At 38.3% G+C, this 22,592-nt stretch overlaps 1 protein-coding gene across 4 annotated transcripts in view; it reads left to right on the forward strand.

Moving 5' to 3' along the window:
- The window catches only part of LOC131073514 (uncharacterized), a 38,305-nt gene extending 15,802 nt beyond the window's left edge, over window positions 1–22,503 (forward strand). Inside the window, exons 1-3 of one of the 4 annotated variants that reach the window (XR_009112892.2) lie at window positions 7,238–16,369; window positions 16,493–18,484; window positions 18,615–22,216. The gene's annotated coding sequence lies outside the window, so the exon portion shown is untranslated. The other 3 variants (XR_009112891.2, XM_058009955.2, XM_058009956.2) reach the window with 3 other exon arrangements.
- Window positions 22,504–22,592: the final 89 nt, after the last annotated feature.

Raw genomic sequence — 22,592 nt, forward strand, 5'->3', positions numbered from 1 at the left:
TGATTGTAGGAACGCCTTGCGTGGTCGACTGGAGATACTTGAATTGCTTAAACCTTCAATCGTTGTTGTATCTTGGATATGTACCTTCGTGGTAGTGTCCTTGATCTTTGATGTATTGAAAAATCATTTTTTACCTTAGAAGATCGCATCAATTTCAATTGAGTTGTTAATTTATGGCAATATTGAAGTTGGTAGAATCCCACCAAGTCTCGTCCGCATTGAGTCATTCTTAGGGTTAGACTAGATTAGACCTCTTGCAAACCCTACTCTTTTGACATTCTTTGAAAGCTTGTTTAGTTTAGGAAATTCTTCGCCGACGTAAGGCCCCTTGATGACACAGCAATCACAACGACCACTGGTGCTTATCCACACGTAGAGACCCTACTAAAAAGAACATTGGAGTCATCCTAACTGATCCTTCTTGCGATATCTTCAGCAGTTAGCGACTTTATTCAAGAGAGGATAAGATGCCTTTGGGTATTTTATTCTGTGTATGATTGTGTACAAAATACACGTCAACACTACCTTAATGTATATGTTAGAGTCAGCATCATTTTTACAAAAGCCTGGACTTAGCAAGTATTTATCAATTCTTTCATACCAAGCACGAGGAGCTTGTTTAAGACCATATAGAGCTTTCTTTAACCTGCACACATGAGTTAATCTATCCTGAATCTCATAACCCTCAGGTTGCTCAATATAGACTTCTTCCTCAATGACACCATTGAGGAAGGTAGTCTTAACATCCATCTGATGTAGTTTCCAACCCCTAGCAGCAGCAATAGCTATTATAGTTCTAATAGAGGTATATCTAGCAATAGGAGCAAATGTTTCTTCATAGTCTGTGCCTTCCTTTTGAGAAAAACCACGAGCTACAAATCTAGCCTTATATTTTTCAATACTACCATTAGCATTATGTTTAATTTTAAATAACCATTTAGAGGAAACAACAGATTTACCTGTGGGTCTGGGCACAATGTCCCACACATCATTCTTGATGATTGACTGATATTCTCCATCCATAGCAAGTTTCTAGGCATGATGAATCAAAGCTTCTTCAACATTGCAAGGTTCAGTTTCAATGAGATTGCACATCAAATCAACGTAGTTGGAGAATACCTGAGGTTTCTTAGTTTGACGGAAGGTGCCACTGGGAGCAGCAAATCTTTCAGCTTCTTGAATGGTGTTCCTTACCCAAAGAGGCCTCTTTTTGGTAACGACAATGTCGCTAGGAATATCAGTGGGATTCATGGGCTCTGGTGGATCATCAAGATCATCTTGAGGTGGAGGTTCTACTTGCTCCCTCTGAATCTCAAGGTTAGAATCAACATTTATATCTTGATTGTCATTAGTTTCATCAATAACACAAGAACCTTTTGATTTCTTAAAAGCAATATCCTCTTCAAATGTAACATCCCTACTTACCTCAACATACCTTTGACCTGGAATGTATATTCTGAATGCTTTGGAGGATTCACTGTAACCGACTAGAATGCCTTTCTTTCCGGAGGGTTCCAATATAGGGAGGTCTGCAAGTCTTGATCGTGAATCATAGCCTTTGCAGCCTCCACAATAGTCCTATTCTTTCTTTCGGCAACACCATTTTGTTGAGGATTGTATGAAACACTAAACTCCCTCCTAATTTTTGACTCAACACAAAAATCATAAAAGCTACCGGAGGTGTACTCACCTCCATTGTCAGATCTTAAACATTTAATTCTTTTACCAGAGGGGTTTTCAGTTAATGCTTTGAACTCTTTGAATTTACTTAGGACTTCATTGGATTCTTTAGATTTCAAGAAGTAGATCCAAGTTTTCCTAGAGAAATCATCTATGAAAATTACATAATAAAGAAATCCACTAGGAGAAGCTATAGACATAGCACCACATAAATCAGAGTGAACAAGTTCTAGTTTTTCTTTAGCTCTATTTTCACTTTTATGAAATGGACTTTTAACATTTTTACCTATAGCACAACCTTTACAAGTGTTATCATGGATTTGACTGAGTTTAGGCATACCTTTGACTAACTTTTCAAGGGATGGAAGAGCTTGATAATGCAAGTGTCCAAGCCTTCTATGCAATAACTCATAGGATTCAGGAACCTCATTAATGAGTGCTTGAATAGGGTTAGTAGAGAGTTTATAAAGACTATCATATATATGACCAATTATGCGAGCAGATTTAAAACTAGATTTCTTAGGCCATGCAAGAACTTTTCCATCATAAAATGCAATTTGATAACCTTTATCTTCTAGAGCAGAAATGGAAATTAGGTTTCTTTTAATTCCAAGAACAAACAAGATATCACTGAGGTGCAAGGAAATACCAGAAGCTAAATTTAGAGAGGTAGAGCCAGAACCTCTTACCGAATAATGAGTGTCATCACCAATTACTATATGAAGGCTGGTATCCTTTTCTACTAAGTCTGAAAGGTGATCACAGTAGCCTGTGATGTGTCTGGAGGCACCACTGTCAATCAACCAAGTATTGCTATCTGAAGGAACACTGCTAGATAGAGCGGAGATGAATAAAAAATCATCATTTTGTTCTGATACTTCATTTAGGTTGGCTTCACTTTGGTTAGGGTTATGCTGACATTCTTTAGCATAGTGACCAAATTTGTCACATCTAAAGCAACGGACACGCGAGGTATCTATTGGTTTCTTCCAAGGGTGCTGGGAACTAAATGGTCTGAATTCTCTATTTCTTTTAGGATAAGGTTTTTTCCAATTTCCCCCTTTCTTGCATTGTGCTGCAAGCATGTGATGATCATCTATATGGAGACTTTTGGTTTGTCTTCTTGTGATGAGGTGAGACTCTTCTTGGATATAGTCATTTTTAAGGCGATCAAGGGTGGGTAACTCAGTCCTACCACTTATGGTTTGGATAAATGACTCCCATGAGTGAGGTAGACTATTTAGGGTAATCATGACAAGGTCTTTATCTTCCATGTTATGGCCAATTAAACCTAGTTGATTCTTTAGTTCTGAAATTCTCATAAAGTAGGAAATAATAGAATCTTCTTTTGCCATTTTGATATTAAGTAGTTGTTGTCTTAAAGTAATTGGCCTATTGAGATTGTTAATTTCATATGTACCTTGTAAATGGCTGAACATTTCCCTTGTAGTGGTAAATGAGGCAATAGAGGTGACTAGGTGGTCTTTGACTGAATCAATGAGAATCTTCCTGGCCTTGACAACATCCTTTTTGAATTGTTTTAGCTCGGCTGCATCCGTAGGTTCAGTTAGCTCTTTTGCCTCTATGAATTGGAGAAGATCTTCTTTCTCTAGAGCCAACTTGATTCGAACTTTCCAAGCAGTAAAGTTTAGATTCCCATCAAGCCTATCTTCAACTTTCAGCCCCATTGACCTAACCTGAAAATGAGACAACAATCTGGAAATAAATGAGTACTGAATTCTGAATCTGAAAATTGATCTAGCCTATAGCTTTGATACCATGTTAATTTTAACACTTTCAGATTAACTAAGACTTAGAAAATCAAAATTTATTTACTAATTAGATTCATTAGATTTAGAGATTTATAGTTTCAGATTTAACACAACAAAGAAAATAAAGACATAGAGACAAGACACAATTACCCTGGGAAAACCTCCTAGGAGGAAAAACCCAGCCAGAAAAGATCCTCAGATCTGATTATGGATTATAGTTATGCAAACAATACAACACTTATCTCATGTGCTTTGTAGGTTCAGATTTGCTGTCACTAGAGGTATGGTAGATCACGGTGGCTGCCTTCAACATTTACTTGCTATTATGTGGGAGATGGATGCTGATATTGTCTTAACCCAAATTGCAAACCTTTAAGAAGTTCACTGATTCCTTGTGATGGATTTCGCACCTCCTTCTAATGGCAGATGTATGTTGCTGTTGCTGTTGCTGTCATGATTTCACACCTCCTATAAATGTATGTTGCTGTAGCTATCATGTATTTCGCACCACCTTCAATATGCAAATTGCTTTAAGTGCAGATCTCTTGTGATTTCTTGGAGTTCGCATTAGGCATGTAGGTTTCGCATGAAGAAGCAGATTGAATTGATTGATTAACAAATGAATCTTGATCTTTTATTTATATGGAGTGAACTCCTTAACTAGGTCGGCTTTTCAATAATTAAAACTTTTAATTATTTCCTTTTATCTGCCTTGTTAATAGGGTCGGCCCTATTGGATAGTACGCTGAGTGTTTATTTGTTATAGCGTGGGGGATAGGGCCACGTTAGAGGGAAGAGGGGCCAGACCTTATTTGGGTGGATTCCAATGTTGCCTAAGACAATTTGAATCCACCCTTTCCCTAATTAATATCAACAATTCTAACATTGATCATGAAATAAACAGCAAAAGAGATAGGGTGTTACGAGGGATAAAATGAAATACATCTACTCTAACTGGACAATGATAATCAATGCATTCACTTTGCTTCAATAGAAGATTAGATTGAATCTCATAAACTGAATATGCATAAACTAGGAATTCCACAATTCATACACAAATAATCGATCATCAAAGGAAACTCATTAAACACTTATAATTTTTAGATTTCATCAGAATTACAAAGCCATACCCATGTGCACATGTGAGACAAAATCCTATTGAGCACACTTGAAGCGAGATTTCAACCAAGTTATCAGTTTGAGCAAAACAAACATGAAACTATCAATACTAAATGATTGAGATTCGAGAACACCCAAAGTGCAGACCACAAATGCTTGAAGCTGATTTTCATTTCAAATTCACAAGTTAAGAAGTAAGACCCACTGAAGTTGTAATACATTTGCCTATAGTCTATGCATCAAGAGTTTTCCAACCCTTTGCAATGTAAAATGAAAGAGTTCAAAATAGATTTTACGATCAAAATTGCCAACCCATAGATAGAGTTTCCTGGCATAATTATTGGAAGATTATTGTTTAAACTGGGAGGAAAACTGAATTAAAATACTGCAAAATAAATTCCTAGCTGAAACTAATTCACACCATACCTCGTGCAAGAGGTAGGTGGATCAATTTGCAACTAAAAAGATCAAAATGTGGTCCTTTGAAAGCAACCCAAACTGAAGTTTTGATGCAGGGAGCTTTTGTGCAACATCTAGAAGTGGAAATGCCATCCATGTGGTTCTATTTGCACGCCAAATGACTGGAGTTTCATACTGACTGGAGCTGGGATGTGTTGCACTTGAGAATCAATGGATTTGTCACCAAACCCGCTTCTAATTTGCTGCATTTTCGAAAGCACGGGATTGCAAAACAACTAAGTGTGCTCAACACTTAGACACTTTCTTAAACCTCCAAATCTGCAAAACTTCATTAAACTAACGAATTCTCATAAAATAACAATTATAGGTGTGCCACATCCTCTGGAAATGCTTGATTGAATGCTCTAACAACTGCATTTATTTCTTCTTAGTCTTGGGTCTTTGTGTACTTGAACTTAATTGCATGAGTTTTCCACAATTTCCTTAATTTCTTTTTCATCTCTTCAAATTGAGGAAGCTCTGCTTGCATATTCTTCAACTCCCCTTTGATGAACATCGTGTGATTGATGCTATCCTTGTTACACTCCTTTTGCCTATCTTTAAATTCTTGTACAATATCATGAGCATCAATCATCTTTACTCAGTCTTTCAAAATGCACATGAGAGTGATGTTATGAATTCTTCCACCCTTTGCAATGATGTAGCTGCAGCTTCATAATTTTCTAATATCTTATCCTTTGATTTATTATAAGCTGTGATCACCATTTTGATGGCCTTTAGCCATTCCCTCGGCATACGTCTATTGGACACATCTAATATTGTAGCCTGGAGCAACTTATCCTCATTGGTGGGCTTGATTATACCGAGTATAGGAAGGCAATCTTCCCACATGAGGATATTCTCTTCTATGCCTGTTTCTCCATCCTCACCGCTCAATATCTTGTGCAAAATGTTTAATTGATCAGTTATGGAATGCTAAAGTCTGATTGTTTTGTTGATTGTTTCTTCGCCCAAAGCCTCAATGTCCTATCTCCATTTCAATGCAGCTGAAATCTTGTGTTTGGAGCCAATGTGGCTTGTAAGCTTGTAGGAGGAGCAGTGGAGTCCAAGGTCCTACAAGATGACTGATGTATTTCTTTAACTCTTCAACTTGGTTTTGGAGTTCTTCTTTTGTGTTCTCATCCTTTTCCATTCTTTAAAGATTGTTTTTACTGCTTGCTGTAAAGAACACTTTTCTCCGGCCGTTGTTTGGACTTTGAGGTCAATCTCTTGCATCTGATAATCTTATGGCTGCATTTCTTCTTCAAGTTTGTCCACCAAAGGGACAGCTATCTGTGCTCTTTGACGACCAGATGCATCAATTGTTACAACGGAGACCTTTCTTGCTTTTTTCCAGTGTTCCACGGGCGTTGGGGACAGGGGGACACGGGGACGCGTTTTTGGGACGGGGGGACCAAGGGCCTAAGTTTGGGGACGGCGGAGGGACGGCGGCGGGGTGGTGGTGCTGATATAGTTATACATATACATATAGTACTTGAAAAACTAGTTTTGAAAAGATGTATGACAGTATTACAGTGTAAGAATTATATTTCAAATGAGACTATAGGAAATTTGAAATACTAAATCTAAATACCAAGATTTCTAAGTTGTGTTGTTATATGGAGCCTAATCAGACTCGGAGGTTAGATTTTCCCTACTTCTATCGGCGCGGTTTCCCCCTATATTTTTCAACAGGGGTTTGGGGGCAGCACCCCCAAGTTGGGGTCAAGGGGCAGCGCCCCTTGCGCGTTCCCTGTCGCGATACAGGGCGGGGTCGAGGGGCAGCGCCCCGCGAGGCCAAAAATACTTTTATTATTTTCTAAAGGCGTCGGGTGTTATTTTTCTTTTGGCCCACGTCCAATTAGAGTTACCCCTTAACCCTCAAAAAACTTAAAAAGTCACTTTTTTTTTTAAATTTTAATATTAAATATTGCATATACGTGGGGGCAACAGGAGACGTCTGGGCGTCTCCCCGTCCTTGGAGAGACGTATGCACGTCTCTCGAAGGACGGGGAGACGCCCAAACGTCTCCTAAGGAGACGTGGAGGCGTCTCCATGTCTCTCTGGGAGACACCCAGACGTCTCCCAAGGAGACATCTCCACGTCTCCCCATCTCCTTGGGAGATGCGGGGACGTCTCCGCGTCCCGGCGACGCTTGGGTGGCGGTGGTGGGATGGCGGGGGACGTTGCGTCCCCGTCCCCCCGTCCTCGAGACGTTTCTGACGGGGGGACGTGCCCAGAAAGGGGGGGGACACGTCCCCGTGGAATGCTGCTTTTTTCCCTGTAGACTTAGGAGTCTTGAATGTCTGCTCTAAAATGGCAAAATTTCCTCGTTCATCTCTTTGTATCTCCTTTGTCTGTTCTGGATTGTTTGGGTTAACCAAACAGGAAGTTGCCCACATGCCACACCAAATGAAGTGTTTGGTGTTTCTAAAGCTTCTTCATTTTGTTCTTTAGACACATTCTCTTCTCTGTACCCTTCTATTTCATTCTGTTGCTGCTCTTCATGAGTTTGAGGTGTGTCTTCTTTTGATTTCTGATTTTCTTCCTCATGATCATGTCCTTCCTCATTTTCTTGGTGTTCTTGATCATGTCCTTTTCCTTGATGACTTATAGGGACCTCTTCTTCATGTTGATCGTTTGGAACTTCTTCTTCGTTACGCTCTTCTTCCATTCACTCTTCACCAATCATTGTGTGCAATCTTCTACATTTTCAACATTTTCTTTATCAACTTCTTTGGTTGCATTTCCTTCATCAACTTCTCTATGCACTTCTTCTTCTTGGTGATTATGTTGAGGGAGTTACTCTTCTCTTCTCTGTTCTTCATCTTCAGCTTCTTCATTCTGATTTGATGTTGGAACTTCAACTTCTCTTATTTACTCTTCTTGCAAATCATCTTCCAAATTGGTTACATTTGGATTCTCTTGCTGAGCTGAGTCTTTCTCTTGTGTGGATGGTGGCTCCAAAGGAGGACACACTTGCTCACTTTGTGTTGATGTAGGTGGAACATCCTTTGCTTGTACAAGAGGAACTTCTACCCTTGTTCTCTTCTTTCTATGTAATTGTGGTTCAACGACTTCTTTTTTTGATTATTCGATAATCATTTGCTTAGGCACCTTCTTCAATATCCTGTAAGTCTTGGGTGTTTTAAGTGGCCTTTTCCTTTATCTTTGGACCTTGATGTTTCAACTTTTCTTAAAATAGTGGGAGTGGTGGTAGCAGTAGCAGCTGGTGTGGTGGAATTCTTTTTACTTGAGGAAGCAACCTTTGGAGCTCCTCCTCCTTTACCTTCAACAACCCTTGTGACCTTTATTGGGACTCTTTCTATGACTAGCTTTGCATGACCCACTAGGTTGTGGTCGAGGCTGACCACCTACTAATGGCACAAGATCCATTGGATATGGATTTGAAATCCATTCTTGAGTCCATCTAACCACATTGCTCTCCCTGGCATTCATATCCTTAACTTCTACAAAAGAAGGGTCTTCATTGAATATGGCAATGCTGTAGATTTTCTATGTATTGTAGGAGGGGTGCAACCTATTTCCATCATCTTTAGCGTTAGCTACCTCAGGGATCCATATTTTTGAAGCTGAGTTGGCAAGCTTAAAATCCATCATGCAATAATCTCTTATTTTCACATCATAGTCATCTGATAGTTGGCCCAATGATCTTCTACTTTGGGCTCATGCTTGAAGTAGGCCCTAATGATTGGGCCAATCTTGCCAATTGGATCAAACTTATTTTTCTCTACTATCAAAGGTTTCAATGAATAGTTTAGAAGCTCTAGTTCCACACCTTTAGCACTTTTGTTTCAATGAATAGTTTAGAAGCTCTAGATTAGAAATTTGAAGCATGGTTTATGCTTGTTGACGATCAATACATGTGCATCCCCTACTTGTTTGCACTAGCTTGTTGGAAGGATATCTTGGCAACTTATTTGGGGCTACAATGCAACCAACCACTCTAATATATGTGAAAGTTTTGAAATGGATAAAATAGCTTACAAATCTTTGGATCTCAGCTGCTGCATTTGGTGACAATCTCTTTGCAAAATCACCCTCCAATGATTTGATTATTGCAAATACAAACCCACCATTGACAACATCATGGAATTTCCTACTCTTCTCAAGAGTCAAGTGAGGATAGTGATTGTATATTCTCATTTTTGGATCATTCAATGACCCTCTTCTCCTTAGCTTGGGAATAGGTTGTTTGTGTTGCAAGCAAATAAACCAAGTAGGAAGTCATATAGAACTTTGAGTCATTTTGTACCCTCAGCATCTGATCATGCATGTTGTCACTTATAATTTTGCCCCAATCTATGTGTTCCTTTTGGACAACAATGGTCTTGATGAACAAGAGCATCCATGGATGGAACTCCTTGGCATTAGGTAACCCTACTACTCAGCTTAGGAGAGTGACTTGATTTCTTGCATCCATATGTAACATGCTTTTGTGAATTGTCTTCAACTTATCTAGTTGTTGTCCTTTCCTTGGCCTCTCCAACAAATGGTTGTTAATGTAGTCCATAGGATGTGTGCGATTCTTATAATATTCATCCCTTTACATTCATTTTTGCATAGCCATTATATGGAGGAATACCAAATACTCTTTTGATTGAATTTGGAGTCCTATTTAGCACTATTTCCCCCAGAGGCCCATAGACTTTTCTTTAAGCTGCATTGTAGTGTTTGGCATAGGCCAACACTAGGTCTAAGGGTTGTAAAACTAAAGAAATAGGGAAAGCTGCTGCTTGTACCAATCCAGACTTTACCAAGGATGCTCCCTTGTAGTTCCCGTTGCTTGGATTTGCCATCCTTTTTAGGAACTCATCTAGGTCAATATGACATAAATCTATGTTTGTTATTTGTTATTCAAAAAACACTAGCTTGGAGGGAGGGTAGTAACTAAAGAACTTTACTTCATTGGAGTTGCTTTCTCTTCAAACATCACTTCTCCTGCACAAAAACTAAGTTAGGAAAATACACGGTGTAAGCTAAAGGACATTAATATCATTGATATTACTTTTTCATCATAACATGTATCCATATTGAACAACAACTAACATTGCATGAATCAAGAGTAGATGAAATGGAGTTTAGGTCTGGATTGGGGATTGGGCTTGAGCTAGTCCCGATAAGCCTGTAGTACTTGGGACCAAGGATCCTTGAAGCCCGATGTTTGACGGTCTATTCATTATGGGTGGGGCTCAAGGTTTAGAGTTTACCAAGACTTTGACATTTTAGACTTAGGCACCCTCGAAGCCTGTTCTAAGGAATGTTTTGAGGCAAGGTGATAGCGGGGATCGGTGGTTGGGGGTCGGTGTATCCCAAGTGTAATAATCATCCTTCATCCTTCATGCCTGACGACTAATGGATCGAAGGCCAATCGGGGATTGGGGGTTAGGGTTCAATTTCTTAGCTTGAGGAAATTGTCAAAGGCCAATTTCGATCTCCAAAGGTTGACATACTTAGGTTTTTTCTCCCTTAGTGGGGTTCAAGGTTCGAACCCATGTCATTGTAACCTATGTCACCTGTCATCTTCAACATCGAAGGTTGATGTCTGAATGCTTTGGGGACAGATTGGGGATCCTTGATCATACTTTGTATGATATTGGTAGAGCCCTGAGGCTCAATCCTTGAATTTGTGACCAACCTGTTGTCATTTTATGACACCCTTGGTCCATCAGTGAGAACCAATCAAAGATATGTTCCATGGACCAGTTTTGCCTCAATTGATTAAGCACCAAGTCAGAGAATTAGGAAAATGCTTAAGTGTTCTTTTGTCATGGGTCGGACTTTTGGTCTTTTCGCCTTGCATCTTGCCTTCAGTCCCTGGGGTCCACTGGCCCACTCTCCCTCCCTTTTCCCAAAGGATTTTGGATTTTGGGGAACTGGTCTAACCTTTACTCTTTTGGTAAGCGTTTGACCATTTCCCCGAACCTTTGTTGGATTTTGGATTTTGAGGAATTGGTCTAACCCTTACTTTTTTGGTAAGTGTTAGATTGTTTCCCCAAACCTTGAAATACGAAAACCCTTTGTCAGATATTAGGGAATTGGTCTAACCTTTACTCTTTTGGTAAGTGTTAGACCATTTCCTTGAACCCCGAAATATGAAAACCATTCCTTTGTCAGATTTTGGATTTTGGGGAACTTGTCTAACCCTTACTCTTTTGGTAAGCATTAGATCGTTTCTCTAAACCCTAAAATACAAAAACCCTTCCTTTGTTAGATTTCGGATTTCGGGGAATTGGTCTAATCCTTGCTCTTTTGGTAAAAGTTAGATTGTTTTCCCGAACCCCGAAATATGAAAAACCCTTCCATTGTCGGATTTCGAATTTCGGGGAACTGGTCTAATCCTTACTCTTTTGGTAAGCGTTAGACTGTTTCCCTGAACCTCGAAATACAAAAACCCTTGTTAGATTTTGGATTTTAGGGAACTAGTCTAACCCTTACTCTTTTGGTAAGCGTTAGACTATTTCCCTGAACCTTGAAATACGAAAACCCTTCCTTTGTTGAATTTTGGATTTCAGGGAATTGGTCTAACCCTTACTCTTTTGGTAAGTGTTAGACCGTTTCCTTGAAACCCAAAATACAAAATCCTTCCTTTGTTGGATATAGAATTTTGGGGAACTGGTCTAACCCTTTCTCTTTTGGTAAGTGTTAGACCGTTTCCTTGAACCTCGCAATACAAAAAATCCTGCCTTTGTTGAATTTCCGATTTTGAGGAACTGGTCTAATCCTTACTCTTTTGGTAAGTGTTAGACTGTTTCCCTGAACCCCGAAACCTAAAATCCCTCTCCCACCTCCCTCTTGCCCCTTCGGTCTTTCGGACTCCGGGGTCCCTGACTCCTCATTATTAGTGACGGTTTCCTGAAGGCTCGATGCCCAATCTCCGATGACTCCAAATGTTGTGATTAACTCCTACAACTTGTCTATTTTCATATATGGAACTATAGGGGTGCATTTAATGTATTTTGCAGGTTGCCATCAAAGTAGAGTCCAAAGCCATGCCTATTTATAATTTCCTTGATGGCCTTAATGTCAAGTTTGCGTGCTTTGACATTGGATTGTCAGACTATCCACCTTCTAGAAGTACTCTCCTTCTTGAGATTCCCTTGTCAAGGTATGGCCAGGTTTCTTGCATGCACACTCATGTCAGATTCGACCACTTCCTTATTTTCTCAGATTGACATTCTCTTGTACACGCTAGAGTTAGGGTTTCCCCTCCTTGACCGTTGGTTTCTTCTTTGCGAACAGTTTGCTATAAGTAGGTTGTTAAGCCTCATTGTAAAGGGTTCTCTCCCTAGTAGTTTGAGCTATCTTCTAGTCTTTCACTTCTTTTGAAGACTTGTATATTTCTTGCATTTCTGCAATTGTAAGTTTGGTTGTTGGCCCGAGAATGAATCAAAATCGTCATTCTTGCCTCTCTTTGACATATGCATGTTGCGTATGTTTTCTTACTTCCATGATACTCTTTCACTTCTCTCGAAGACTTGTATATTTCTTGCATTTCTGCAATTGTGAGTTTGGCTGTTGGCCTAAGAGTGAATCAAAATCGTCATTCTTGCTTCTCTTTGACTTATGCATGTTGTGTATGTTTTCTTACCTTCATGATAAGTGTGTGTTTCCTGGCTTTCTCTTACATATATGCTATGTTAACTTGTTTTTGAGTGACTTGTGGGAAACCTTCTTACCTTTTGACATGTAACAAATTCTAACCTCCATACATGCTTTTGGTGTCATTTATGCAATTGAAGTTTGTGCATCTCCAATGTATTTTGATTGATTCTTTGTGTCATTTTGGGGCGGGGAGAGAGACATCTCTTATGTTGGTGCATCACCTCTTTACTTTCTGCATTTTCTCACCTCTTGTCTCCTACAAGCTGTTAGAGTAGGTTTAGGAGTACAATTTGAAGTGTTGGGTTGGTTCAATACCTGCAACTGGATAAAGAAGGAAGCCAACCTTCTCCATAGATTCAATCCCTTGCGCAAGGTCCCACACTTTGGGTTTGTTTCCATGTTTCATGAGGTTGTTGAGTTGATAGCTTGGCAAGGGTGCAAACTTTTGTGACAACACTCTCCTTCAAGTACAAGTTCTCCACCATTATCCCAATTCAATAATTTTGCTCTTAAGCGATTTAATTGTGAAAATGGCACATGCCATGAAGGTTTGTGTGGCTTCAAAGGCCTTAATTTTGGCTTAGTGGTAGGAGCTCTACCTTTGAACTTTGTGATTTGTGCAGCCTTTTGACCATGTTGAGGGCATTGCCCCTAGATCCCCATGAGGGTTGTCGCCCCTTGACCCTGATGGGGTTGTTGCCTTTCAAACTCATTGGGGTCTCCACTCCTTAGACCCACACTAGTTATTGGGATCTCTTGTCACATAAGAAACTTGATTACAATGAGGGGTGACAACAACTGTTATCTAACTCTTGAGTGTGTTGACTAAGATGTTATTATGCCCAACTTGCCAAAAATCTCTTTAGATGAAGCAACTTTTACATGACATGGGCAGTGGAAGTGGCATTGTAACTCATTGTGGTTCAAATGAAATCGATCCAAATGTTGACTTTGATGCTCTTGGTGAAGAGCAATATGAAGATTATTGAATACTGATTGTAATTTTCGTTGTGTATTGACTTTTGACAAGTCGCTAAATTATGAATTTATGAATCTTTTCTTTTTGGCAAATCACGAGTTATTTAAACATGTTTAAATATTGTGTTCTGTGATAGACTGCCCCTATTTGCCCAATCTGACTTTCCAATCAGCTTGAAGAATTTTGACAAACAATTGGCTAGCAATAACTTGTGAACTGAATTCTTTCTCTGACTGTTTGGGTTAATGATTTGTTGTCACCTGGTGCGTTTTATTTGTTTTTGTGCATTCATTCATTCACAAGCTCAATGGCAACATATCTTACAATTATTAAGTAAACTACTGAACATTTATTGTATACCATTCATTTGACAAAATTCATATCAGAACAACTAACAGTAAGCATTTGCTAATGTTTCAATTTTTCCAGCCATCACCATAACATTATTACTGTTCTTTCTCCTTAGACCACAATATTATTTCAAAGATTCAATATACAAAATAGTTACAGCTGCAAATGAATTTAGCTGGGAACCTGGAATAAATTAGTTGCTGTGTATCTCTTTCAGTCCTCACGTCCCAGCAGCAATCTCTATTCACACCATAACAGCTGCAGCCACATGTATTCCAGGTCACAAATTGAAGAGGCTCAGAATCATGGTTCCTGGCTGTCCTTCACACGCCCAGCACAAATGCACACAGCGAATTTCATTAACCACACACAATGATTTTTGTTTACATCCAGCAGGAAGAAGAACTATGATATGCCCAGCCAATAAAATGTCTTTCGCGCAGCCAGAGTATATACGTCCAGCCAAGGGTATTTGCAATGCCCAGCAGGCATAACTGTTCATATACAGCAAAAAGGAAACCCAACTGCTCAACATAGGGGATCAGCAGATTATTTATTTTCTCACATACTTATCGCAGAAGTTAAGGATCACGCCCAGCAATATTAATGAAGTTGTTACAAGTCAATGTGCATCCAACACTAGTTGACTAGTCTGTACATTACATTCTTCAAAATCTCCACTGTGTGTTCTGCAAGAGGGCCGATTCTTTTGTGACAAGAAATTGACACTTCCAGTTCGCCCAGCTGCAACCTCAGGGCTGCGATTAATGGCATTAAAGTCTCTAAACCCTGCGAGTATTTCTTTCTGAGCAACATCAGCTTCTACCTGAAGATATAATGTTCTATGGTAAGTTAGAAGATGTCCTTACCAATCACCAAGGACTGCGACTTCCTCCATGAATGAACTTTGTCCTGCGCATTCCCAACTCCATGATTCCAGTCACTGCAATTTTGATTAAAGATTTCCCAGATTTGATCTTTCACAAATGTGGGAAACGTCGCCAGTGAGGGTGTATGTCCCCAAAAGCCAATAAGTTTTCCAGATTTTCTCAAGAAACACAATTTCCAAGATGTCCCAATCTGCATTTAATGCTTTCATTTATAACTCTCATTGGGCTCATTTCCCAAGACACCATGAATGTGGGATAAATAACTTCTGTTTAAAATATCACTTCTCTTAAGTGAATAAAGTGTACCTTTTAAAATAAAGTGACTTTATAAATAAATGTACTTTGATTTAATAGTCACATTATTAATTTTAACTCCCTCTTTCCTCTAAAAATGACCCTTTCAATAATATAATAATATTTTGACATTTAAGGTCACTGTTTTATGCGCCCAAGATTTAAAACTTTTCGCTCTGGTTCCAATGAGCTATAACACTAAGGCTGGAATTAAATATTTTAATTAAATTTAAACATCCTTAGTAAAATAATTAAAATAACTCATTAATGCATCAAATTTGCGAAACCGTGTTAGAACACATCGGAATCAAATTCCGATCGCACCAGAGTGATCTTGATGATGAATAATAGAAAACGAGGCTGATCGGGCGACTTACTAAAATAGACGGCTTATCCAAGATTCTTGGAGACCAATCTAGAGGCCATAAATCACTTTGGAAAGTGGTGTATAACTCCAATAAACCAACTGAGCTCATCGGAAACATCAGATTATTCATCCGAACAAGCTGACGCGAACCCAGAGTATCAGCTGCTAAAGCTTGCTGGAGAACCTGAAAATTGGGGACATTACATGTTTACTGGTAATTATGAGTATTGCTCTCTCTCTCTCTCTCTCTATATATATATATATATATATATATATATATCTGTGTGTGTACAGCTGTACCCAGGCATACTGTATCCAAGGATATTTTGTCGTGCTGGACTACCTGAATTCCTAAGTTGCAGGGTTCGCCCCTGGGAAGCCCTGGTACGGGTCCGGGTTCGACCGGGTCCGTGGTACGGGTCCGGTTCGACCTGGGTTCGACCAAGGTTCGTAAAACCCAGGGTGGGTTCGACCCGGGTCGAACCCAGTCGAACCCGGGGTCGAACCCAGTCGAACCCGGGCGGACCCAATCGAACCCGCGTGGCTGGGCGGCCCAATAAGTTAAAAAACAAACCAAATTTTTTTTTTTTTTCAATTCCGCCTTTAAAAAAGCGAAAATTATAACCTAAAAAACACTTCTAAAACATCTTATTGACACATTTCACCTCATTTGTGTTGCAAACAAATTTTTTATGAGAGCAGGTTGAAGAGAGGTTGAACAAAATTTGGCTTCCAAGATCAAAGAGGAGGAGTTGAAGACTGATTTTAGAAGCTTCAACAAGTGTTGCAGCATCATTTCCATACATTTTCAAGCTTCCATTGGCAGCAAGAGGTAGGTTTTTAAACATTTTTTTCCAACTATTTTTGTTTCACAAATTGTCAAACATGAAACTTGAATTTTTTTTCATTATTTAGTTTTTGTTTTTGAATATGTTTATTTTATTTCTTGCCATAGGAACTAGAATGGCATCTACATCTTCCTCCATTGGCAATGAACAAGTAATTGCAAAACAAAGAAATGATCCAAATTCTCCCTTATGGAAATATGTGGACATTATAAAACAACTTCCGGGAGGTGGGGGATTCCGTTGGAAATGCCATGGATGTGATATTGAACGTAATAGTTCATATTATCGAGTGGTAGGCCATTTGTGTGGAATAAAAGGAAGAGGCATCAAAAAATGCCCTGGCAAAAATGGTAAACCTATACCAGATGAGATAGTGATGAAATATATTAGGGAGCATGAGGCGGCAGAAGAGAGGGAAGCCCGTAGATTGAACCAAACCGCATCAAAGAAAACAAGGGGAATGCAAGGCCCTTCTAATCCCAGTATTGTAGTAGAAGACCACCCCTTCTTTGCCACAAATGGACCTCAAAGTGAACCACCCTTGACACGTAAAAGAACAAAAGGGCCTTTAGAAACCGCATTCCAAAATGAGAGTAGAGACAATGCTGATCAAGATATAGTAAGGTGCATTTATGCAAATGGTTTGTCATTCAATGTTGTTCGCTCCCCATATTGGAAGCAAATGATAAAAAGTGTTAATGAGGCACCAAGAGGGTATAAGGGCCCCGGTTATGAGAAGGTACGTGGAACATTATTGGAGAAAGAGGTGAAGAGGGTTGAAGATGCATTGAAACCCATAAGGGATTCGTGGGTTGAGACAGGTGTAGCAATTGTTTCAGATGGGTGGAAAGATGCTAAAAACCGTCCCTTGATCAATGTCATAGCGGTGTCCCCTAAAGGGGCAATGTTTTTGAGAGCTGTGGATTGTGAGGGCCAAATAAAAGATGGCGAATTTATTGCAGAAATTCTCATCTCTGCCATTGAGTCTGTGGGACCCCGCAATGTTGTCCAAGTCATAACGGACAATGCAAAAAATTGTAGAGCTGCTGGTTTGTTGGTTGAGCAACGCTATGATCACATCTTTTGGACACCTTGTGCGGTACATTCACTCAATCTTATGCTACAAAGGATTGGGCAAAAAATAAAATGGATCAGAGATGTGTATGCAGAGGCTGAGGACATCCAGATGTTCATCACAAACCACCACATGTCTCAAGGGATTTTTAGAACCTATTCGAATTTGGAGGTATTGAAGGTAAGTGAAATAGTAATTTAATTTTACATTTTCTGATTTTTTTGAATTTTCAATGTTAATAATATCATTGTGTAAGCTATATTGTGTATTCTTCTTTAAAGTTTGGCTTTATTTTTTAATAATTTGGCATTAATTTGTGTTATAGGTTGCTGAGACCCGTTTTGCATCAAACACAATCGTCTTAAGACGACTTGTGAAAGTTAGAGTGGCACTATGCAATATGGTGATCAGCACCAATTGGACTGTATGGAAGCAAAGTAGCACTGAGAGGGCAGGAAAAATTAGGGATAGAATATTGGATGAGAAATGGTGGGATCTTGTTACATATCTCCTAAGTATCACTGAGCCCATCATGAGCATGATTCGCTATACAGACATGGATAGGCCTTGCATAGGTGAGATTTATGATGGCATTGATTCAATGCTTGAAAAAATAAAGTTCACTATAAATGAAAAAGAGAATGATCCTCAGGAGAAATTCTTCAAAGAACTGGAATTAATTATTGTAGAGAGGTGGAATAAGATGACCACTCCTTTGCACCTTCTTGCCTATGCCTTGACACCTAAGTACTATAGCAATCAGTTTCTTGATAAACCAGGAAGGATTCCACCATGGAGAGATCTAGAAGTATCTGATGGGTATAAGGCAGCATTTCTTAGACTATATCCCGATGATGATTTGCGAGATGTTGTTACAAATGAGTTCATAGAATTCGCAAATGGGAATGGTCTAAGTGTTGATGCACTTCGTCATAGATCCAAGAAAGATGCTCATAGCTGGTGGTACTTCCATGGCACATGCTTCCAACACCTACAACCCCTCGCTATAAAAGTTTTATCACAAGTAAGTTTAATTAATTAAAATTTTTAATTTACAAGTTTTAGTTTATTTATAGTTTACTTTGTCTTCATAGGTTGCTAGTAATTTTATTTTTATTAATGTATAACTTTAATTGTTTACTTTGTCTTCATAGGTTGCTAGTTCATCTGCTTCAGAAAGAAATTGGAGCACATACTCTTTCATCCACTCAGTAAAGCGCAATAGGCTGCTATCAAAAAGAGCGGAGAATTTAGTATATGTGCATTCCAACCTACGTCTTCTTTCACACAAACAACATGACTACACACAAGGGGAAACAAAGATGTGGGATATAGAGCCAGAGCATACTGATTTGGATGCTCCTGGTTCTCAGCTTCTTGCATTGACACTTGATGACTCGGAAATTGAGCCAACTTATAGTGCAAGTGCAAGTGGCATTGGCTCATGTAATGTCAATGTCAATGAGGATGAGGAGGAGGAGGAGGAGGAGGATGAAGAATTAGATGATCCATTTGATGATTAAACTTTTAAGTTTATATTGTTGAAAGTTGAAACAATGATACTTGAATATTTTGTCATTTTGATATTAAACTTGATGTATATGATGCTATTATCAATTATGGTATGATCATGATGCTATGATTACAAGTTTATGTTTGTTTTGTTGTTCATATGATGCTATGTGACATACATATTTTAATTCATGCTTATAGGCTTTGATATATATATATAAATTTACATGTTTTTGTACTAACGAACCCAAACGAACCCAAACCCCTTTTCAAAATTTTGCCGTACCGGCGTACCGGGTTCTTCGAACCCGAACCGGAACCCGAACCCGAACCGGCAACTTAGCTGAATTCCATACCCAACCCCATATTAGAATTGGTAAATTAGCTTTGAAGTATGAGAATTTATCATTTGTTAAATTCGTCTCTTTATAGGCACGCAAATCTATGCCAACTTGTAGAGCTTACCAGTTTGGAGATAGTAGCCTTCCTTGGGCTTAAAATCTACTCCTCTATCCCATGTAAATACTGAAATGCATCCCAAAAATCTGCATCATTGCCATATCCTTCACTATATCAAGGTACAAGGTAGTATAGGGAGCATGTTGACAAATTGGTGCACGTTTAGATTCAGCTCAGCCATATCCATTGGGTTGTTTTGAGTGGCATAAATACCCACGTGCTACTTGTACCATTCCCATACTGATGAACACTAAAACATTGCGTTCAATATTGCGGCTAAGTCAGAAATGGATGGAGCGTCCAAGGCTGAAATGAAAGGTGGTTAAGACAACATATCAATATACTCATTCATCACACCTCTCTTATATTTGATAACCAAATAAAATTGTTGCAAGAAATCGTTAATCTATCAAGATATGCTTGTGACAATTTTGGTATTGTTTGCAAATGCTGGAGTGGTTTGTGACTTGTGTGGATTTTAGTTTCCTTTCTATTAGATAGTGTTTCCATATCTTAAGTACTTGAACAAGTGCATAAAATTTCTTATCACATGTGCAATAATTTAAAATTGTTCAATGAAACATATTAGAATTATAAAAAATGAGTTTATCTCCTTGCAAAAGGACAATCCCCTTGGCATTGTCACTTTCACCTGTTTCCACCTCATTGGAGCTGCAAAGTTGGTAGTGCCAAAACTAGTGCATTGGTTATATTTTGCTTCAATTCAACAAATTCATCTTGCGATTACTACCCCATGTAAATGATGTATCACTTGGTGTTAAATAATGTAAAGGTGTGCTATTACAAAAATGGATTCAATGAACTTCATCAGTACTTAGCTTGCTTTTGAAACTCTTTGTTTCCATTATGTTGTAAGGCATTGGCTACTTCAAGACAACTCATGTTTTCGTTGGTTTAATTATCATCTGCAATTCCAACCATATGTACCAAATAAGTTAGTGATGGTTGAGTAAACACATTTTTCTTCTCTTTGAGCTGCAGCTCATTTTCTTTCAAAACTTGTTTCAAATGCATTAGCTGCTCACCCAAGTGAAAACCAAGATAGCATCCAATTAAACAATGAAACAAGAATTAGTAAATGGTTTCAATATTTCTTTTACGAACTTTATGAAAGTTGTCAGAACATTACACAATCTTAAAGGAAGTACAAGCCGCTTATACAAAGCTTGCTTTGTCTTGAATGCTGTTTTCCAAACATTCTCATTTGTTTTAAAAAACTTAATGAATCCCAGATTTCAAATGCAACTTTCCATATGCAAATTAAAATTATATTCTTCACGCCTAAGTCACCAGGTTCGGCCGAATTTCATCCTTAAAGTTCGAAATTCGCCGAACAAAAAAAAAAAAAAAAATCGTTGAAATTCGCTGAACTTCAAATTTTTTTTTTCTTTATAAATTTTTGGCTTTCTTCTTTTGTTAATATTTTTTAAGCACATCTTTAGTCTGTCGTGAGTCGCGGCTTGCAGGAGAAGTAGTCACGGACCCGTGATAGTCGCAGCCTGCAAGGGTAGTTCTTCGTGCCCTAGCATATGTTTCCTATGGTTTATATTTTATAAATATGTCATCTTTTTGTAACGATTTCAAATCTATTTATCAATGTTAAACTATTTAGGCAATTTTATAGATATATTACATATATTTATTAAAACAATTTAAAAATTACATGTGGCGAATTTAATTCGAGTTTTATACATTTCGAGTTTTTCCCTCATCGAACTTCATTTGAATTTCAAAGTTGTCAAACTTTGAATTCGAATTCGAACCTGGTGACTTAGCTTCACGCATCTTCTAGTTCATTGCAAGCTTGATACTCTACCAAGTGATCTTGGGGAAATTTAGGTTCAGAGCATCTGATATTGCGTCTACATCTCTACAAAATTGAAGATTGAAGTTAGCTAGCTCTGGCATCTGCAAAATTTTCCTCGTCATTCTTTCTAAAATATGATTCTGAGCTTATTGCATGATCATAAATCTTTTTAATGAAGTTTTGTGTGGTACTTCAACCCTCTTTTATTTGTCTTATTAGTAAGGTAGTCATACTAGGAGATTGTAAAACCTCAATGCAGTCTTTTATCCTTAACAGTGATAATAATCTTTATGATAATTCTTGACACACTTTTTTTTATTTTTATTTCTATTTTTATATAGTTTAGCTCACAAGGACAGTGCTCCAAGTTTTAAAGACTTGAGTGTATTGCCATGAGGTATTTTGTAATTGTAGGATTATTGTTTATCATACAAAGAAAGATATCCCTCTAGGTTGGACAATTTTTTAAGGTCTGGCACTATCTTTCAATGTAGCTGTCATTAGTTTTGCGTTCTGTTGACATTAAAATATTCAAGAGTTTTGTTTGATTTAGGTATATAAAACTGGGCTTTCTTTTGATCTTCAAAAATAAGGGTTAGCTCTTTTGTCACTTTATTTTAAGGTTTTCTTCTAACAGAATCAAGCTGCTATACCCTTAATAAAAACCATTTCTCTCATTTAGATTGTACTTATCTCAAATAATGACAACTCCTATATTTGCTTTCAAGGAATATGGGGATAGAGTATAAGTAGTATAAGGAGGTGAATGAGGTTTTTCCCCTCGTACAATCAAAAAAGAGGATCTGTTTAGGCCAATAACAAAAATGTTTGTTTCAAAAGAGATGGTAACAGTCCCAAGACATATATTGTTTTGGAAGCGAGTTTGATATTCTTACATCGTTCTTTTTGAGCTTAGAGCTCAACTGGCTTTTATATAGCTAATGCTTATAGCTTTGACTACAGGTTGGATTGGAAGCAAACAATTTTCATGTGACAAAAAATGCAAAAACAAGGACGGTAACTTCTTCAGCTAGTAAATTTGGGCAACTTAAAAGCTGATACAGACAGAAATCTAGAGCTTAGCTTTTGTCACCACTCTGTTGTCCATTACTTCGTGAATTATTGTTTTGATATCATTATGATGCAACTGAAACACTAACATAATTTTGCTTGTAGCCTTGTATAATTAATTGACTATTTCAAGATCTTTGTTAATCTCATCCATGAATGTTGCTGGCTTTTGATTTACGCTTTTAGACCATATTGGGTACAAAGGAAAGCTGAACATATATAAGCATAATTGACAAAATGCTTTTCATTTTTTTCCCCCTAG

The sequence above is a fragment of the Cryptomeria japonica genome, chromosome 1 (genome assembly GCF_030272615.1).
Source record: "Cryptomeria japonica chromosome 1, Sugi_1.0, whole genome shotgun sequence".
Classification (NCBI taxonomy): Eukaryota; Viridiplantae; Streptophyta; class Pinopsida; order Cupressales; family Cupressaceae; genus Cryptomeria; species Cryptomeria japonica.